This window comes from Salvelinus fontinalis, chromosome 20, assembly GCF_029448725.1.
Source record: "Salvelinus fontinalis isolate EN_2023a chromosome 20, ASM2944872v1, whole genome shotgun sequence".
Taxonomy (NCBI): Eukaryota; Metazoa; Chordata; class Actinopteri; order Salmoniformes; family Salmonidae; genus Salvelinus; species Salvelinus fontinalis.
The window spans coordinates 10885993-10905777 of NC_074684.1; the positions used below are offsets into that span (position 1 = coordinate 10885993).

The 19785-nt window shown below is 39.9% G+C and overlaps 1 pseudogene; it reads left to right on the forward strand.

The window, feature by feature from the left end:
- Positions 1 to 19785, forward strand: part of LOC129817101 (fos-related antigen 2-like) — a 140505-nt pseudogene that overhangs the window by 119585 nt on the left and 1135 nt on the right.

The window sequence follows — 19785 nt, forward strand, 5'->3', positions numbered from 1 at the left end:
TCAAGTCATGTATTACAGATTATGGACATGTGCAGTCAGATGGCAGGAGGGGTGGAGTGCATGACACTCCATCCTGGATATGACAGAGTTTACCTCATGGGTCCAGCAGACAGAGTTCAATAACTACATGCAGATGTGTGACGCAGAGGATGGCACTCTTCTCATACTGAGTAACATACTAAATGTATGTAGTTATTCTAAACAAATTGTTTTATTTACTCTCAAGTGTAACAGTTCCATGTAGAATAAACTATCCATCACATAATACTTTAGAAGCAGTGTTTTGCTAATATAAGAATGTGCAAATATTATACTTGTCTTTCATCTTTTATTGTCATTCACAGCCATACAGATATTTGTGTCTTATATAGCAAAATTTGAAATCGTGTTTTTTTTTTTACATTGGATAAAAGTAGACTCAAAGCTACAACATGTTATATTATACACTGCAGTCGAAGAACAATGGGGAAGTAATTTTGCTTTGAAAGTTGATAAACTTGTAACCCCACCTGAGAGAAAATGGCCATGGAATGTTTTGGTAAACCTACTGGAAAGCTCGTCTTTGTCTACACCTATTCAGCATCATTTACACCCTCTTAAGCCTTGGCCCCACTAATCTCTTTAAGGATTCACATGTGAGGCCATATGCTAAACAGTGAGTAAGGTAGTGTAGTAAACAGCAAAAGATTTCAAGACTAAAAGTGGTGAATGTAGCAGAGTGCAATAAGGGAAAACTCCAGGTAAAAATATACTTTATTTAGTCCTTGGCCTATATCTTAATCTTACTTTGGTGGTCATGTTGTTCTTCACATTGCAGTCTCTGGTAAACACACACTATATAAAATAAAATAAAAGTTTCTTTGTCACATGCCACAGGATACAGAAGGTGTACAGTTTACATACACTTAGGTTGGAGTCATTAAAACTAGTTTTTCAACCTCTCCATAAATTTCTTGCTAACAAACTATAGTTTTGGCAAGTCGGTTAGGACATCTATTACTTGTGTCATGCACAAAGGTGCATGACACAAGTAATATTTCCAACAATTGTTTACAGACAGATTATTTCACTTATAATTCACTGTATCACAATTCCAGTGGGTCAGAAGTTACCATAAATTAAGTTGACTGTGCCTTTAAACAGCTTGGAAAATTCCAGAATATGATGTCATGGATTTAGAAGCTTCTGATAGGCTAATTGACATAATTTGAGTCAATTGGAGGTGTACCTGTGGATGTATTTCAAGGCCTACCTTCAAACTCAGTGCATCTATGCTTGACATCATGGGAAAATCTAAATGAATCAGCCAAGACCTCATAAAAAAATTGTGGACCTCCACAAGTCTGGTTCATCCTTGGGAGCAATTTCCAAATGCCTGAAGGTACCACGTTCATCTGTACAAACAATAGTACGCAAGTATAAACACCATCGCACCACGCAGCCGTCATACCGCTCAGGAAGGAGACACGTTCTGTCTCCTAGAGATGAATGTACTTTGTTGCGAAAAGTTCAAATCAAACCCAGAACAACAGCAAAGGACCTTGTGAAGATGCTGGAGGAAACAGGTACAAAAGTATCTATATCCACAGTAAAACAAGTCCTATAGCGACATGACCTGAACGGCCGCTCAGCAAGGAAGAAGCCACTGCTCCAAAACCGCCATAAAAAAGCCAGACTACGTTTTGCAACTGCACATTGGAACAAAGATCGTACTTTTTGGAGAAATGTCCTCTGGTCTGATGAAACAAAAATAGAACTGTTTGGCCATAATGACCATCGTTATGTTTGGAGGAAAAAGGGGGAGGCTTGCAAGCCAAAGAACACAATCCCAACCTTGAAGCATGGGGTTGGCAGCATCATGTTGTGGAGGTGCTTTGGTGCAGAAGGGACTGGTGCACTTCACAAAATAGATGTCATCATGAGGTAGGAAAATTATGTGGATATATTGAAGCAACATCTCAAGACATCAGTCAGGAAGTTAGAGCTTGGTTGCAAATGGGTCTTCCAAATGGACAATTACCCCAAGCATACTTCCAAAGTTGTGGCAAAATGGCTTAAGGACAACAAAGTCAAGGTATTGGGGTGGCCATCACAAAGCCCTGACCTCAATCCCATAGAACATTTGTGGGCAGAACTGAAAAAGCATGTGCGAGCAAGGAGGCATACAAACCTGACTCAGTTACACCAGCTCTGTCACGAGGAATGGGCCAAAATGTATTGTGAGAAGCTTGTGGAAGGCTACCCGAAAAGTTTGACCCAAGTTAAACAATTTAAAGTCAATTCTACCAAATACTAATTGAGTGTATGTAAACTTCTGACCCACTGGGAATGTGATGAAAGAAATCAAATCTGAAATAAATCATTGTCTCTACTATTATTCTGACATTTCACATTCTTAAAATAAAGTAGGGATCCGAACTGACCTAACGCAGGGAATTTTTACTTGGATTAAATGTCAGGAATTGTGAAAAACTGAGTTTAAATGTATTTGGCTAAGGTGTATGTAAACTTCCGACTTCAACTGTAAATGGTACAATGAAATGGTTACTTGCATAGTAGCAATATCAAAAATAGAAAGTGTTAGCCAGACACACCTGGCTACCTTGATGGGTCATGTAATCATCCGGCGAGGTGGAGTCTTTTTTGTTTTGACATGTAGCTAGCTAAATAATGAACCATAATCCCAACCCATACAGTACAAACAGATTGTCATAGCTAGCCACCATGCATGAAATGTTGTAGTATGAATCTGCAGGTAGCTAAAGCTAATTAAGTAGGTTCAATGTTAGCTTGCTAACATTAGGCTATAACTAGCAATGCAAATGGTTTTCTGAGATACAATACATATTACTACACAGATCACACACATAATGTTCGCTAGCGAACCAGAAAGCTAATGTTTGTTAGCTAGCTAACAGTACTGTACACATTAACTTGCAATGAAAATTACTTTCTGACAAAATTTGAAATGTATAATATCTGAAAATGTAGCTAGACTCTTACCCGTATACATAGATGAATGCTTCACAGCAGACTGGAACCTCTTTAACTAAGACAATCTTTTTGTTTCCATTTGTTTGTAGCTATTGGCCGTGTGCAGAAAGTAGTCCATCACAACGTTTTCCCACTGATCTTTGTCGATATAGCCTGCTAAATTCAGGGCAGCAATATTGTTGAGAGCAGTTGCAACACTTTTGTAGTTCTCCATGGCTAACGTTAAATCTTTCAAAAAAGGCACAGTAGCAAGTTTTATCTACACATACTGAGCAGCTCATGTTATAAACAGAAGCTTGCTACATGGCAGACAAATCCGAACTGATCTCTCGGCATGTCCAGCGAATCCATTATCTCAGCCAATGATGTCTAACGGGAAGATTCCTGACTTTTCCCGTGGCTAAACCAACTAGGCTCATAATTTAACAATTTTATTTGTATTTACAGATGGCATACACATTTTTTATGAAGTCACATGAAAGTTCACATGCTCCAGAAGGCATGTCTGCCAAAAAATGGTGGTGCTATCTTGTCCGTATATTCCGTTTATTGTCCTTCTGTACATTCTATTTATTGTGGGAGCACTATTTCACTGTCAAATACTTGTACTTGCAAATGTATTTGCAGTAGCGGTGTGTGGATAAAATTATTGGAGAAGCCAAGTTGGAAAAAAAAGCTATATTACAACCTATGTTTTGTGGTAATTGCTGAACCTGTTAGTTCATATGCCTTGCGACCGTGTTATATAGGCCTATGGCCAAGACAATAAGAAGACACAGTGGAATTATAAATTCAACCACACCTTTGTTTCATCACAAAACCGAAGAGCATCCTCTGTCTGGTGAAGTCTCCAAAGCATATTGCATGTAACAAACAGTAACATGACCTACAGCATGAACAAGTAAGTTCATGTTTCCAAAATTAACCCTATTTTGTAAAATACCAAGTCCAAATTATGGCAAGAACAGCTCAAATAAGCAAAGAGAAACAACAGTCCATCATTACTTTAAGACATGAAGGTCAGTCAATCCGGAAAATGTCAACAACTTTGAAAGTTTCTTCAAGCGCAGTTGCAAAACACATCAAGTGCTATGATGAAACTGGCTCGTATGTGGACCGCCACAGAAAAGGAACACCCAGAGAACTTTCAAAGTTCTTGACATTTTCCGGATTGACTGACCTTCATGTCTTAAAGTAATGATGGACTGTCGATCCCTTTGCTTTTTGAGCTGTTCTTGCCATAATATGGACTTGGTATTTTACAAAATAGGGTTATCTTCTGTATACAACCCCTACTGTACCTTGTCACAACACAACTGATTGGCTCCAACACGTTAAGAAGGAAAGAAATTCCACTAATTCCAAGAAAGTATGACTTTTTCAACATTTTGTTACATTACAGCCTTATTCTAAAATGGATCAAATAGTTTTTCCCTCAACAATCTATACAAAATACCCCATAATGACAAAAACAGGTATTTATAATTTTTGTATGACAAATAAAAATCTTAAATATCACATCTACATTAGTATTCAGACCCTTTACTCTGTACTTTGTTGAAGATCCTTTGGCAGCGATTACAGCCTCAAATCTTCTTGGGTATGACGCTACAAACTTGGCACACTTGTATTTGTGGAGTTCTCCAATTGTTTTCTGCAGATCCTCTCAAGCTCTGTCAGGTTGGATGGGGAGCGTCTTCGACAAAAACAGACTTTGCTTTGTCATTAGAGGGTATTATGTGTACAGTAGATTGAAGAGGGAAAAAGATCGACTTAATCCATTTTAGAATAAGGCTGTATAGTAACAAAATATTGAAAAGGTCAAGGGGTCTGAATTCTTTCCGAATGCACATATACATAATTTTGAAAAAAATATATTGGGGATTGGAAATGATGCAGACAATTACAATGATGGAAGCTACAATATATCTGCAATATTAACGCTGATCTACCCACAAAAAAGTAATAATTTAAACACCATCAAATCACCTACGCTTAGTCTAATACAGTGAGGGAAAAAAGTATTTGATCCCCTGCTGATTTTGTACGTTTGCCCACTGACAAAGAAATGATCAGTCTATAATTTTAATGGCAGGTTTATTTGAACAGTGAGAGACAGAATATCAACAAAAAAATCCAGAAAAACGCATGTCAAAAATGTTATGAATTGATTTGCATTTTAATGAGGGAAATAAGTATTTGACCCCTCTGCAAAACATGACTTAGTACTTGGTGGCAAAACCCTTGTTGGCAATCACAGAGGTCAGACGTTTCTTGTAGTTGGCCACCAGGTTTGCACACATCTCAGGAGGGATTTTGTCCCACTCCTCTTTGCAGATCTTCTTCAAGTCATTAAGGTTTTGAGGCTGACGTTTGGCAACTCGAACCTTCAGCTCCCTCCACAGATTTTCTATGGGATTAAGGTCTGGATACTGGCTAGGCCACTCCAGGACCTTAATGTGCTTCTTCTTGAGCCACTCCTTTGTTGCCTTGGCCGTGTGTTTTGGGTCATTGTCATGCTGGAATACCCATCCACGACCCATTTTCAATACCCTGGCTGAGGGAAGGAGGTTTTCACCCAAGATTTGACGGTACATGGCCCCGTCCATCGTCCCTTTGATGCGGTGAAGTTGTCCTGTCCCTTTAGCAGAAAAACACCCCCAAAGCATAATGTTTCCACCTCCATGTTTGACGGTGGGGATGGTTTCTTGGGGTCATAGGCAGCATTCCTCCTCCTCCAAACACGGCAAGTTGGGTTGATGCCAAAGAACTCCATTTTGGTCTCATCTGACCACAACACGTTCACCCAGTTGTCCTCTGAATCATTCAGATGTTCATTGGCAAACTTCAGACGGGCATGTATATGTGCTTTCTTGAGCAGGGGGACCTTGCGGGCGCTGCAGGATTTCAGTCCTTCACGGCATAGTGTGTTACCAATTGTTTTCTTGATGACTATGGTCCCAGCTGCCTTGAGATCATTGACAAGATCTTCCTGTGTAGTTCTGGGCTGATTCCTCACCGTTCTCATGATCATTGCAACTTCACGAGGTGAGATCTTGCATGGAGCCCCAGGCTGAGGGAGATTGACAGGTCTTTTGTGTTTCTTCCATTTGCGAATAATCACAGAAACTGTTGTCACCTTCTCACCAAGCTGCTTGGCGATGGTCTTGTAGCCCATTCCAGCCTTGTGTAGGTCTACAATCTTGTCCCTGACATCCTTGGAGAGCTCTTTGGTCTTGGCCATGGTGGAGAGTTTGGAATCTGATTGATTGATTGCTTCTGTGGACAGGTATCTTTTATACAGGTAAGAAACTGAGATTAGGAGCACTCCCTTTAAGAGTGTGCTCCTAATCTCCGTTCGTTACCTGTATGAAAGACACCTGGGAGCCAGAAATCTTTTTGATTGAGAAGGGGTCAAATACTTATTTCCCTCATTAAAATGCAAATCAATTTATAACATTTTTGACATGCATTTTTCTGGATATTTTTGTTGTTATTCTGTCTCTCACTGTTCAAATAAACCTACCATTAAAATTATAGACTGATCATATCTTTGTCAGTGGGCAAACGTACAAAATCAGCAGGGGATCAAATACTTTTTTCCCTCACTGTACAGTGACAACTGAAAGATACCAAAAATTATTTTGTCCAGTCAACGTAAGATAAATATGATTTGGCTGTTAAGGTTCTGATTTATGTTTGTGTGCGTGTGTTCTTGCAAGTTAATTAAAAAAACATGTTGACTCACCCTACTTGTAGAGAAACACCAATTCCATCCTTCTCTCTTTCATGTTGACGAAACGGTATATGACTCTGTCATACAGTCCACTTTTAGTTTTTGTTGTCCAAGGCTACTGGGCTAAAATGCTTGCTCGCTAGCCTAACTTCCTTTCATGGGAAACAAAGAGCCAGCTAGTTAACATTAGTCTACTACATCTAGCTACATATTCAACTTCCATCCTCTCAGGCCAGGGGCACAATGTATGAATATATGGTTGGATCAGAATCGCTGTTATAATCATTGGCCAGTATGGAGAATTAAGTAAAACCACAAGTCCAAATCCCTATCTCCATCCATCGCTAATTTATGAAAGGGACCATTTTAGCTAGCTAGCTAGCTAGCAACCAGAGAACAACAACACCACGAGATGCAACTATTCAAGTTGTTTCTATCAACGACTTTTTGCTCTCGATGTGATGTGATTGATGTGAAGCCAAATCCAAACTGGCTTCCCTTGACACTTTTCTTTTTGGTGCACCAGGACCATTGACAGATGAGCTCACTCAGTTTACCTCAACGCTATTATTGGCTATTATTTTATACTTTTTTATAAAGGGAGGCCAAATGCTCGCTGGCTTCTCTTGCATTCAATTCTACGGAAGGCAACAATGTCATACTCTTTATGACCAGACAACATCAGATAGATGGGCTACACATGCAGAGACAGAGGAGCGCTGTTCCGCTCGCATGGATGCTTTCTCCGATGAGACACGTTCAGCGCCTTGCGAATTTAAGGAAAATGATGAAACACAGAGAGAAGAAAGATACATTATTTATGGTAATTTTTTGGGGGGGAAGCCTGGCTTCCCTTGGCATCCATGAATACACAAATGAAGGTGATTCTGATTCTGATATTACTAAACACTTGTCATGTCCTTTCTTATTAGTAAATCACCTTTTGTCCTTTCTGAGGTGTTTGCCAGTGCCAGTAGATCAGCTCCAGGCCCCTCTCATCACAGATACTGGTCATGAAGGAGCCTGACATACAGATCCGACCCAGCTCCAATCACAGACAAAGAGAGGGATGGAGTGAGAGAGAGAAAGACCATACAGTCATGGAAGCCAACAGTAAATACATGGTTGAACATAGCCAATCAGAGAGTATGATTCACATCTAATTCACAAGGGACATATGCCAGCATGGCACTGTTTCGTTGCATTAGTCACCCTTGCCCAAGAGTAGTCCACTGCGGTAACATGGATGGGGGGCACCTCTTTCCAACACACAAGAGACAAAAACACACATCACTGGTTACATTATCAATGCTGGTTATGTCTTCCATTACTCTGAAACGGGAATAGTGTCTGGCCACTGCCTCCTTATCTGGTGATCTGTCATCATAATATTCTCCCTAAAAAATACACAATGTTGTTGTTGTTTGTTGCCATTTTGGCAGGGTTAGCTGAAGCCCTCAAATGCTAGCTAGCTAGTTGCTTGATTATTTAGCAGGGATCTTACAGTAGCTAGCCAGAGTTGAAACATTATTGAAAGCCAGTTGGCAACATGCATCAAACGTGATTGATCATTAGCTATCATGGATCAAACTTGTCTTCGGGTTCAACATTAGTTATGAAAATCTTCCTCTCACATTACACGTTAGGGAGTCGCAATGTATTGTATTTAGCTAGTTACATCACAGTATAATAGCCTAGTATTCTAGCGGCATAGCCTATCAAATAATGACATGTAGCTAGCTTCCTAACGTTGCGAGCTAGCGATAAACAAATGTTAGCTGCTTACCAACAAGACACAAGTCTCAGGTTTGACAGTTGACAGCCCAAATAGATGATAGTCAGATGTAATCCATATCCTGGTCATCTGCGCAAGATTGTTGAAAAACTTTATGGAAGCCCATTTTCACTAGAGTAGCTATTTCCCGAGCAAGGGCAAGTACTTACCACACTTGTCTTGCCTGGAGAAGAAATTACAGTGGGCAAGTTCATTTTTGGGTGACCTGGTTCCCCTCGGGTGGGCGGGGTTTGCCCATTGAGGAGAGGAGAGGTGTCCCCCGCCCGGGGCACCGGGCCATGCAAAGTGAACTTGCCCAGTCTTTTAACAGAAAGCACGTTGCCACCACACGTTCATAGGCAAAAGGAGGCATGAATTGTTGACATAATTGTAATCCAAACCCAACCTTTATTTACCCGCTGTGACGCACTTAGGTTCCAAACTCCATTTTGTATTAGACTGACTTTATAACCAAAATTATCCTATTTAGACTTTGTAGTCAATTTTAACATTAGTCAATTTTGACTCATATTGGTGCCACACAGGCCGTTTTCAAAGGAATTAGCTGGGTTTTAGGGTCAGTCGCTCTTTAATATCTGAATCCATCTAATGATCTTTTGTCCAAGGTGGCGTGCTGCAAATGAAGCAAGAGGCATCTTGTTTGGTACATTTGGAACATCAACTCACCTAGCTTAAGTACTGGTATATTGGTGCAAGTTAGTTGTGATCTATCCATCAAATGGAATTGCAGCTAGCCATATCAGCCCAGCAGCTTGAGAAGGACCCTGGTTAGTATGACCAGAGGGCTTGAGACTTGAGAGCCCCCAGATGGACCACACATCTGCTGTGTCAAAGCATCGCCATAAGCTATGGTGGCTGAAGTAGAACAGCAGCTGCCATTATGCATCTGCCTGTGTGCCTGAGAGATAGACAATGAGCAGATGCCCCTTTCTCCCACTGAACCATGAAGAATCATTGGGTCACTGACTGCGACGTACAGTATGCCTGGATGTACCAAACTTGCCTAGTCATGGCCTCTCCAGCCACAAGAGGGCGTAGTAGCAGATGGAGCTTGACCACCAAGGCCTGATGAGTTCTAGGATGTTTTTTACAAGGTGCATTTAGTCTATGTGTGCATGTGAATGTCTCTCCCGCAGATAACACATCTGCTATGTGTCAGAGTGCCTGCTATTTAGCTATGCGGTTTTCATCAACACAGGGCTGCTACCCCAGCTTCCCAGCTGTTGGCTTCAGCTTTGACCGTGTGACAGCAGGGTCTCATTGCCTCTCTGGTCTCAGACACTTACAGCTACATACAGTACAGCAGGGCTTTTATGTAATTGGCGGCCCTTGAGGGCCAAAGAACCACTGTGTTTGTTTTATACCTGGTAGTTAATTGATCAGATACTGTAATGTTATTGATTGGCCAGAGAGTCCCAGGTCTGAATCAGTTCCTGGTTATAAATAAATAATAACACAAGCAGCAATTACCGCCCTACAGGGCTGTAATTGAATAGCCCTGGGGTATATAGCAGCTGATGTAGAGGTTTGGAAAATTTGATTTTACCTTAACTCCCCCTGTGCATTGTGTTGTCTCCATATTGGCTTGGTGTGAGAACAGGATCCAGCTGGATGCTGAGCAACAAGCTGTGTGTGTACACTGCCTCCTGCTGGTCAAACTGTAAGTTACATTGCAACACCACAGCTACTGGCTGGAAAATGTAGTTCATTTACTCTGATTGTCATAAGGTTCCATAACTTTGTCCACACAGGGCATCTGAATACACAAAATAAATGTAGATGATTTTCATAAAATGTTGTAAAGTGTTTTATTTAACTTTTGTACACCTGTGGTGTTCCCAGTCAAAAATGACGAACTTTAGAAATGAATGGGTGAGACTACAATTAGTGTATAAAATTGAGTTCAGACAAATGCCCATTCATCAGATGGACACACTTCCTCTCCCAGACCCCCACATGCATGTGTGTTTGAGCACACACACACACCTCACTCCCCTTCTTGGCTTCCATGGCAACCCCCACGAGAACCTTTCCCCAATAGAATCTTTCCCCCACGGGAACCACACGCATTCTCACAAACAATCGCAACATTGTTTCAATAATATATAGAACTTTTCTCACAGCTCTGGTATATGAAACTTTTTTGAGGCCTTGCTCACAAGTCATTCTGCGGCAGCACAATGACCAAACAATATACTGTATGTGAGGGTCTTGATCATATCTTTGGTCATGACATTGGTGAGGAGGAGTCCATGTTAAACTTTGACACAAAGTAGTCTGTGATAAATAGCACAATATATTTCATCTGAGTATTTGTTATAGTCAAAATAATCCATACATTATGTTTTTTTTTACTCAAAAACGAGTTGTATGAGCTCAGGTCAATGAGGCCTACAGGCCATAAATAGCAAATAGAAGTTCAAAACCTGTAATGTTCACAAGAACTTAAGTTGATGAAAATATCTAATACAACATTAGGTGATAATATATGTATTATTATGGATTTATAATCAGATATAACAGGGCGGTCATTTTGGACTGGGAACACAGACTTAATTAACATGAAATGAACACAATGGGAGGGTTAATAAATCAGGGTACGACTGTGATATCTATTCTTGGTATACAGTCTGAAACAACTTGGAAATGTTCTTTACAAGTGAGAATGTTGAATAAAATAACATTTAAACTAACTTGTACCAGTTGTCTGCGCGGTTGGTCCTTAAGTGGGTCGAAATTTGTGACAAAATATCTACAGGAAAGTATTATTTATTTATTTTTTAGAGCGCTGGTAGCCAGCCTACTGCCATTTACATTTCTATCACCTTACACATACTCAAAACCATGTAAACACCTGCAAGACTGTTAGTATACATGCATCGCGTGCATGTACTTCCGTCTTGTGCAAGTGCCTTAGGTCACAAGAAATCAAATTGATTGCCACACACCTGTGGATATTTTGTCTAAAATGTTCACCCACTGAAGGACAAACCACATGGACAAATGGCAGAGTAATATAATTTTGGTTATTTTTTATGTAAATGTGCGTGGCTATGCCTACACAATGGAAGGTATCGCCACAATCGGGACTACTGGCTGGTATGGCAGTGTCCCCTGACCCCCCTAGGTTAATCTATTTTAATACAATCACTTTTTGACAGCATCTTTTGATTTAAACAAAACTTTTCATCCATGTTTTCTCATGGAAGAAGTGGTCAGAAAGTTACATTTTGGACCTGAATGCCAAAACATTCAGGAGATAGAGGTGCTCAAAATTTACCCATTTTGCATCCCCCACCATAACATGAGGCATCCATATTTTCATCATGGGAAAAGATCAAATGTTGTGTTTCATAAAAGAATTGCATTACGTTTTTTTATAAAAACGATTACATTTTTTAACCTTTAATGTATATTATCAAAAAATGCGTAAACTCATTTTTTCATATATATATATATATATATATATATATATATATATATATATATATATATATATATATATATATATACACACACTACCATTCAAAAGTTTGCGGTCACTTAGAAATATCCTTGTTTTTGAAAGAAAAGCACATTATTCGTTCATAAAATATCAAATTGATCAGAAATACAGTTTAGACATTGTTCATGTTGTAAATTACTATTGTAGCTGGAAATGGCGGACTTTTATGGAATATCTACATAGGCGTCCAGAGGCCCATTATCAGCAACCATCACTCCTGTGTTCAAATGGCACATTGTGTTAGCTAATCCAAGTTTAGGGCTAAATGATCATTAGAAAACCCTTTTGCAATTATGTTAGCACAGCTGAAAGCTGTTGTTCTGATTAAAGAAGCAATAAAACTGGCCTTCTTTAGACTAGTTGAGTATCTGGAGCATCAGTATTTGTGGGTTCTATTACAGGCTCAAAATGGTCAAAAACAAAGACCTTTCTTCTGAAACTTGTCAGGCTATTCCATGCAAGAAATTGCCAAGAAACTGAAGATCTCATACAACGCTGTGTACTACTCCCTTCACAGAACAGCGCAAACTGGCTCTAACCAGAATAGAAAGAGGAGTGGGAGGCCCCGGTGTATAACTGAGCAAGAGGACAAGTATATCAGAGTGTCTAGTTTGAGAAAGAGACGCCTCACAAGTCCTCAACCGGCAGCTTGACTAACACCTGCCTCTGATTGAGAACCATATCAGGCCAAACGAAAAACCCAACATAGAAACACAAAACATAGATATCCCACCCAACTCACACCCTGACCATACTAAAACAAAGAAAATACAAAAGAACTAAGGTCAGAACGTGACAGCTGCCTACATTGAGACTCAATCACTGGTCACTTTAATAAATGGATCACTAGTCACTTTATAGAATGCACTCTAAATAATTTCACTTTAATAATGTTTACATATCTTACATTACTCATATCACATGTATATACTGTATTTTATACCATCTATTGCACCTTGCCTACGCCGCTCGGCCATCGCTCATCCATATACTTACATGTACATATTCTCATTCACTCCTTTAGATGTATGTGTATTAGGTATGGAGCTAATTTCACGCCATATGTATTGAATTCAAAATAAAATAAATCGTGAACTTGAAAAATAATGTTGAGAATGTAAACATTATATTTTCGAGGATGGATGAAATAATAGATTGTTGAAGTCAAAAACCAAACAATTGAAAGCAAAATGTATAGGATTGTAAACAAACATAAAATATCAAAAGCAAAACCCCAAAACTTGTAAGCATATACAGTAATTTTAAAGCGAGAGCAAAACTCTGACAAATTATTATCTTTTTTTTTTGTTAAACGAATGCAACAAAAAAAAATCTGGGGTGCTGTTCCGCATTAGCATATTTGGGTCTCCAAATTAAACTGCCTCGTGCTAAATTCTTGATCATACAATATGCATATTATTGTTATTATTGGATAGAAAACACTTTCTAGTTTCTATAGAAGTTGGAATTTTGTCTCTGAGTGGTACAGAACAATATCTACAGCACTTTTCATGACAGGGGTCAGATTTCAGAAATTTTTACCCCTGATCTGGAGTCTGTTTTTAAGGCGACAGTGAATGCTATGAAGAAACCGACACTGCCTACGTCTTCCTCTGGGTGTCTGTACGTCATCACGTTTTGAATGGAGTCGATTGCACAATCACAGCCACTATAACACACGAAAACGTAGAAGTACCGCTCTCTCCCTGCATGCGTCATGCGCCAAATGGACATCAGACCTGCATCCTTCCAAATCGTTTTTTAGAGAGTGATATTTCTCCGGTCATGTTTTCAGTCGTTATAGTTGTTAAAAACATCATAATGTAGTTAATTTGAACCGTTTTATAGCAATTTATATCCGTTTAGTGCGATTCTGAGGAATTTATTTGTCGTGCACTTTCTAGCTTTGGGAACGTTTCGCGGTCTCGGTCGTTGTTAGTGGACATTTCGAAGGACAGAGGACATCTATCGACCAAAAGAAGATTACAACATAGAAAGGATACATTGCCCAAGAATCTGATGGAAGAACAGCTCAAAGTAAGCAATATTTAATATGATAAATCGTTGTTCTGTCGAAATATTTTAAACGCATATTTCGCCATTTTGTTTGTTATCGCGTCACTTGGCAAACCCTGTATTGAAAAGTAAGGATAATTTAAAAAATGTAAGTCAGCGGTTGCATTAAGAACTAATTTGTCTTTCGATTCCTGTCAACCCTGTATTTTTTAGTCAAGTATATGATTAGCTTTCAATTAAACTAGATCACTCTGATAGATGACGTCAGACATTGAGGCTTGATTTCCTAGTATTTTTATTGTGTAACCACGGTTTTGTATGGCTAAATATGCACCTTTTCGAACAAACTGTATATGTATGTTGTAAAATGATGTTACAGGAGTGTCATCGGAAGAATTCTGAGAAGGTTAGTGAAAAAATTTATATATTTTGGCGGTGATTACGTTATAGCGCTCTTTGGCTGGAATCGATGCTCTGGTAACGTTTTCACATGTGGTATGCTAACTTATCGATTTATTGTGTTTTCGCTGTAAAACGCTTAGAAAATCTGAAATATTGTCTGGAATCACAAGATCTGGGTCTTTCCATTGCTATGCTTTGTCTATTCTTATGAAATGTTTTATTAAGAGTAAATTGGTCATACACGTTGCTCTCTATAGTAATTCTAGTCGTCTTGTGATGGTAGGTGCAATTGTAAACTGTGATTTCTACCTGAAATATGCACTTTTTTCTAACAAAACCTATCCTATACCATAAATATGTTATCAGACTGTCATCTGATGAGGTTTTTTATAGGTTATTGGCTATCAATATCTTAGTTTAGCCGAATTGGTGATAGCTACTGGTGGAGAGAAAAAATGGTGGACAAAGAAATTGTGTATTTTGCTAACGTGTTTAGCTAATAGATTTACATATTTTGTCTTCCCTGTAAAACATTTTAAAAATCTGAAATGGTGGCTTTATTCACAAGATCTGTATCTTTCATCTGGTGTCTTGGACTTGTGATTTAATGATATTTAGATGCTACTATCTACTTGTGAAGCTATGCTAGCTATGCTAATCAGTGTGTGGGGGGATGGGGGGGGATCCCGGACCCGGGGTAGAGGCTCGTTAGAGGTTAAACTTTCCCAGCAACCAATACTATTGAATCAATTTTGCCTCCGCTCTTGCCTGAATGTACTACCTTTTGGTTACGCTACTCGTATCTTTTGGTTACGCTACTCGTATCTTTGCTTTCACTGCCAGTTTTTTCGATTGCGAGTTTTGGCATTATTTTTCTGTGAAGGGCGGGGTTTAGAGGGAGGCAATGAGTCTCCATTGGTCCGCTAGTTTTGGAGTGACGGTTCGTCTTATCCCAATCAATGAACATGATTGACAGTCTTTTTCTCTATTGCCTACTTAAGTAGACGGTCTGACATTACCTAGTTTTAGTGTTTTAGCTAACGTACTTCAAAATTGTCAGTCACGGGTCAATAATGCACGGATATTAGAAGCATGTCTATCTAATACATTTAATGACAAACCATCTAACTACTTAGGTAAACATATGAATTACCTGTTGCATAATGTTCGGTGCAGGTGTTGCTAACTGGTTCGTCATACACCTGCGCCGAAAGTTGTGCAACAGGTAAATCATATATAATACATTTTAGAATAAGGCTGTAACGTAACAAAATGTGCAAAAAGTCATTGGGTCAGAATACTTTCCGAATGCACTGTAAATTAATGTACAGATTAATGGTGCATCTACTACTGGTGACATATGTAATGGGGAATTTATCAAAATAAACAATCAAAGGGAAAACAATTCACACAATGAAACAATGAATCCGCAAGAATTGGCGGGAGACGGCTGAGTCCATGGATTCTGGAGAGAGATGTCTTCGCCACACACCCCTCTCTTTCTTCTTGTCTCAACATTTTAAATTATACTCATGAACACATTAGTTAAATAAAGGTTAAATAAAATAAAAAATAAATAAAAACTATCTTCACACATACAGTATTTTAGACGCTTTTCACTGACAGCCGCAACTCAATAATCTGCGAGGCCTATTGCCACGTGCATTCCCAAATTGCAGCTTTCCCAAATAGGCACAGGCCTACGCGCTTGTGATTTGAAACAATCCACAGCAAATGTTTTTTTAAATAAGCATATGATCCTCAGTGGCTGTCATGCTCTCTGGTGAAGTAGTTCTGGATGATTGTATTTGCACAGGAATAATTATATAACATTGACAAAACATACATTTACTTTAGGGGAAGCCAGCATCCTAACAGTGCACTGTCCTTTCCAATTCGCAACTGTCTGAAACAAGAGATATAATGAAGAGATGCTCATGTCTCCGCTCTAACAATGTGAATCGTTGTTCCCAAGGCGGGAAGGCAGGCGACAAGCTTGGGTCTGCATATTAAGTCATTAGGCTTGTTCTGGACAGATTTTGGCGAGAGTGATCCCTCTCGCTTCGCCTCTTCCTCTTTACTGAAACTAGCTAACTGGAGAAAGCATCCGAGCTAGCGAAACAGTACCCGTCTATCATACTATATGTAGCAAAGATATCTGATGCTGTCTGGCCTAAAATTGTATGACATGCCATACTCTTTTTGTCCGGACAGCATGAGATACATTTTACATGGTCAACAAATACTGAGACATGGAGGAGCTGTTACGCTGGCTCGGTTACTTTATCTGAGATGGATGCGTCTTTCTGTCAGTGCGTGTCTTGGTCAAATAAATGATCAATATTTCTATATTCTACTTGGACGGTAAGGAGGTACAGTAGTGAGGGCCAGGTCCCCCAAGGCCCGCCCATAACGCCGGCCCAGCGCAGCCATAACACTTAATAATGCAAAAGCTAGTGTAACCTACTGTTTTTGAATCTTTTTTTGTTCACTTCCTCACCAGCATCTTATCAAAATGCAACTACCCAGAAGTCCCTTTATCCCCACCAATGCCATTACCTCCAGTCAGGAATTGCAATGGATGGTCCAGCCAGCTGTCCTAGCCTCCATGCCCGGTCACTGCCTTCACTATCACCCCTACAAGCCGATGGTAATCAGCAATAGCCTGGGAGCCACACACGGCTCGAGGTTGTACGGACAGTGGACAACACGCATGGAAGTAGCAGGTGGAGCTATCAGGTAACACAGTCAGCAAGCATACTGTACAGTAAGAATGAGAGGCATTAAAAGGGATATAGATATTTTTTTTAATCATTTCACAGGAGAACATAATATCAATAACTTCATACTGCAGTCATGTCCAGAATTATTGGCATCCTTGATAAAGATGAGAAAGTGTTTAAAATAAATAATACAAAAACTGAGCTACGTTGTAAGCAACAAAAAAAAAGTGAAATTATATTAGTTTATGCTAATACAATTGCTCAGAGAAAGAGATTTTGTTTAACAAGTCATTTAAAAAAATCGAATACAGATAGGGGTCAATGTTATTACCACCCCTGTTTCAATACTCCAGCACCCTCCCCTTGCGAGGATAACAACACTGAGCCTTTTACTAAAATAAATTGGAGAACATGCTGGGAGGGATCTTAGACCATTCATCCATACATCATCTTTCCAGATCGTTGATACCAGTCCATTAGAGTTAACGAAGGATAGCAACAATATGAAAATTATCTGTATGGAGGAGTTGTCTTTATTCCCACCCAATGTGTTTTCCAATCTCAACAAAAAAATGTAAAGGCTCAGTGTCATTATCCTCACAACAGTAGGGTGCTGGAGTACTGAAAACAGGAATGCCAATAATTTTGACCACTATCTTTTCGCTATTTTTTTAAATTACTTATTAAACAAAATATCATTCTCTGAGCAATTGTATTGTTCCCCTTTGCGACCCTACCTCACACAGGAAGCAGCGCAGGTTCTAATCCAGGCACTTGTCATCTCCCGTCTAGACTACTGTAACTATTTGTTGTCAGGGCTCCCTTTTTGTGCCATCAAACCCCAAACCCCGACTGGTGTTCAACCTTCCCAAGTTCTCCCATGTCACCCGCTCCTCCTCAAACTCCACTGGCTTCCAGTCGAAGCTCGCATCCACTGCAAGACCTTGGTACTTGACTACGGAGCAGCAAGAGGAACTGCCCCTCCCTACCTTCAGGCTATGCTCAAACCCTACACTCCACCCCGTGCACTCCATTCTGCCACCTCTCATGGCCCTCCCAACCCTATGGGAGTGCAGCTCCCTTATGGCCCAGTCCATGCTCAACTCTGTCCTGGCACCCCAATGGCTTCCCCCTGAAGCTAGGACAGCAGAGTCCCTGCCCATCTTCCGAAAACATCTGAAACCCTACCTCTTCAAAGAGTATCTAAAATAATCCCACATCACCCCCCTCCCCCTTCTACTAGCTTTGACTTTGCTGATACTGTAGCTACTTCATTGAGGAAAAATGTACTCGCTATGACTGTGATACATGTATGTGGGTGTTTCACCTCGCTATCTTAAGTTGAATGCACTCAACTGTAAGTTGCTCTCGATAAGAGCATCTGCTAAATGACTAGAATGTTTAAAAAATATATTAGTATAAAATATTATTATAATAATTTTTTTCTGAGCGTGGAATATAACTCAGTGTTTGTATTATATATTTTAGTCTTTTTTGCTAATCTTTATCAAGAGTGCCAATAATGATGGACCTGATTCTTAATCTTTTAAAGTATAACATGCTGACCAGACCGGAGACGTCGCGTGTGCGAGCGTCGCAAAATAAATTTAGAAATCCATGTTATTCAATTATTGCAACCACACTGCTTGCGCGCGCCAACGAGCGTCTGCGACACCAAGGGCTAAAATAGATGTCGTTCCTATTTCTGACGCAGATCGCGCTGCAAGTCCTGCCTCTCCCATCTCCTCATTGGTTTATAGAAGCAGGTACCCACGTGCCATCTCCTCATTGGTTTATAGGAGCAGGTACCCACGTGCCATCTCCTCATTGGTTATACCCACGTGGGTGATAGAAAGACGAACTGTTTTGCCGGTAGTCGTGGTAATACAATGAAAGTTTAGATGCGATCGCCATATAATTTAAACGATGAAAAAGCCTGGAAGGAGGAGAGATGACTAGAAACGATTCGGTTGGCCGTTTTATGTGTGGATTAATTGTCGGAGTAGAGATCCTTGTGCATTTCAGGGAAAATAACAACTCAATGTTTATATCCCATGACAAATTAGCTAGCAACAGCAAGCTAGCTAAATAGGACAAATTAACGTTAGCTAGCAAGTGCAAGCTAACTAGCTAAATTACCATACATGTTTAATGCTTTTCGACCTGACCCCAAATGAATGTCATTGGTTCAGAGTTTGTTTTGATATTTTAACCTGCGTGTCGTGATCGCGTTTGGTGTGGGGGGGCAAAATAAATTTATGCACGATAGCGAACGATGGCGCACGCACGCAGCCGGTTTGGGAAAGGTGTAAGGCTCTCTCTCATGTTAGAGTTGACCGTTTTTATCCAAATGAATAGCACACCCAGCCAAATGCTGTTTCTCACTGTTCGTCATCATACCATCATTAGCTGAACCAAGCCGAGGGGGAGAGGATGAGGTTGAGGAGAGAGAGGAACAAGCTGGCTGCTGCCAAGTGTCTCAACAGCAGGAGAAAACTGACTGACCAAGTACAAGGAGTAAGTATTCAGAGAATGACCACACCCAGTGGTCAGACCTTCAGTCAGACCTTTTATGTATAGGCCTATATACCTTAGGTCGCTGGCATGGTTATGA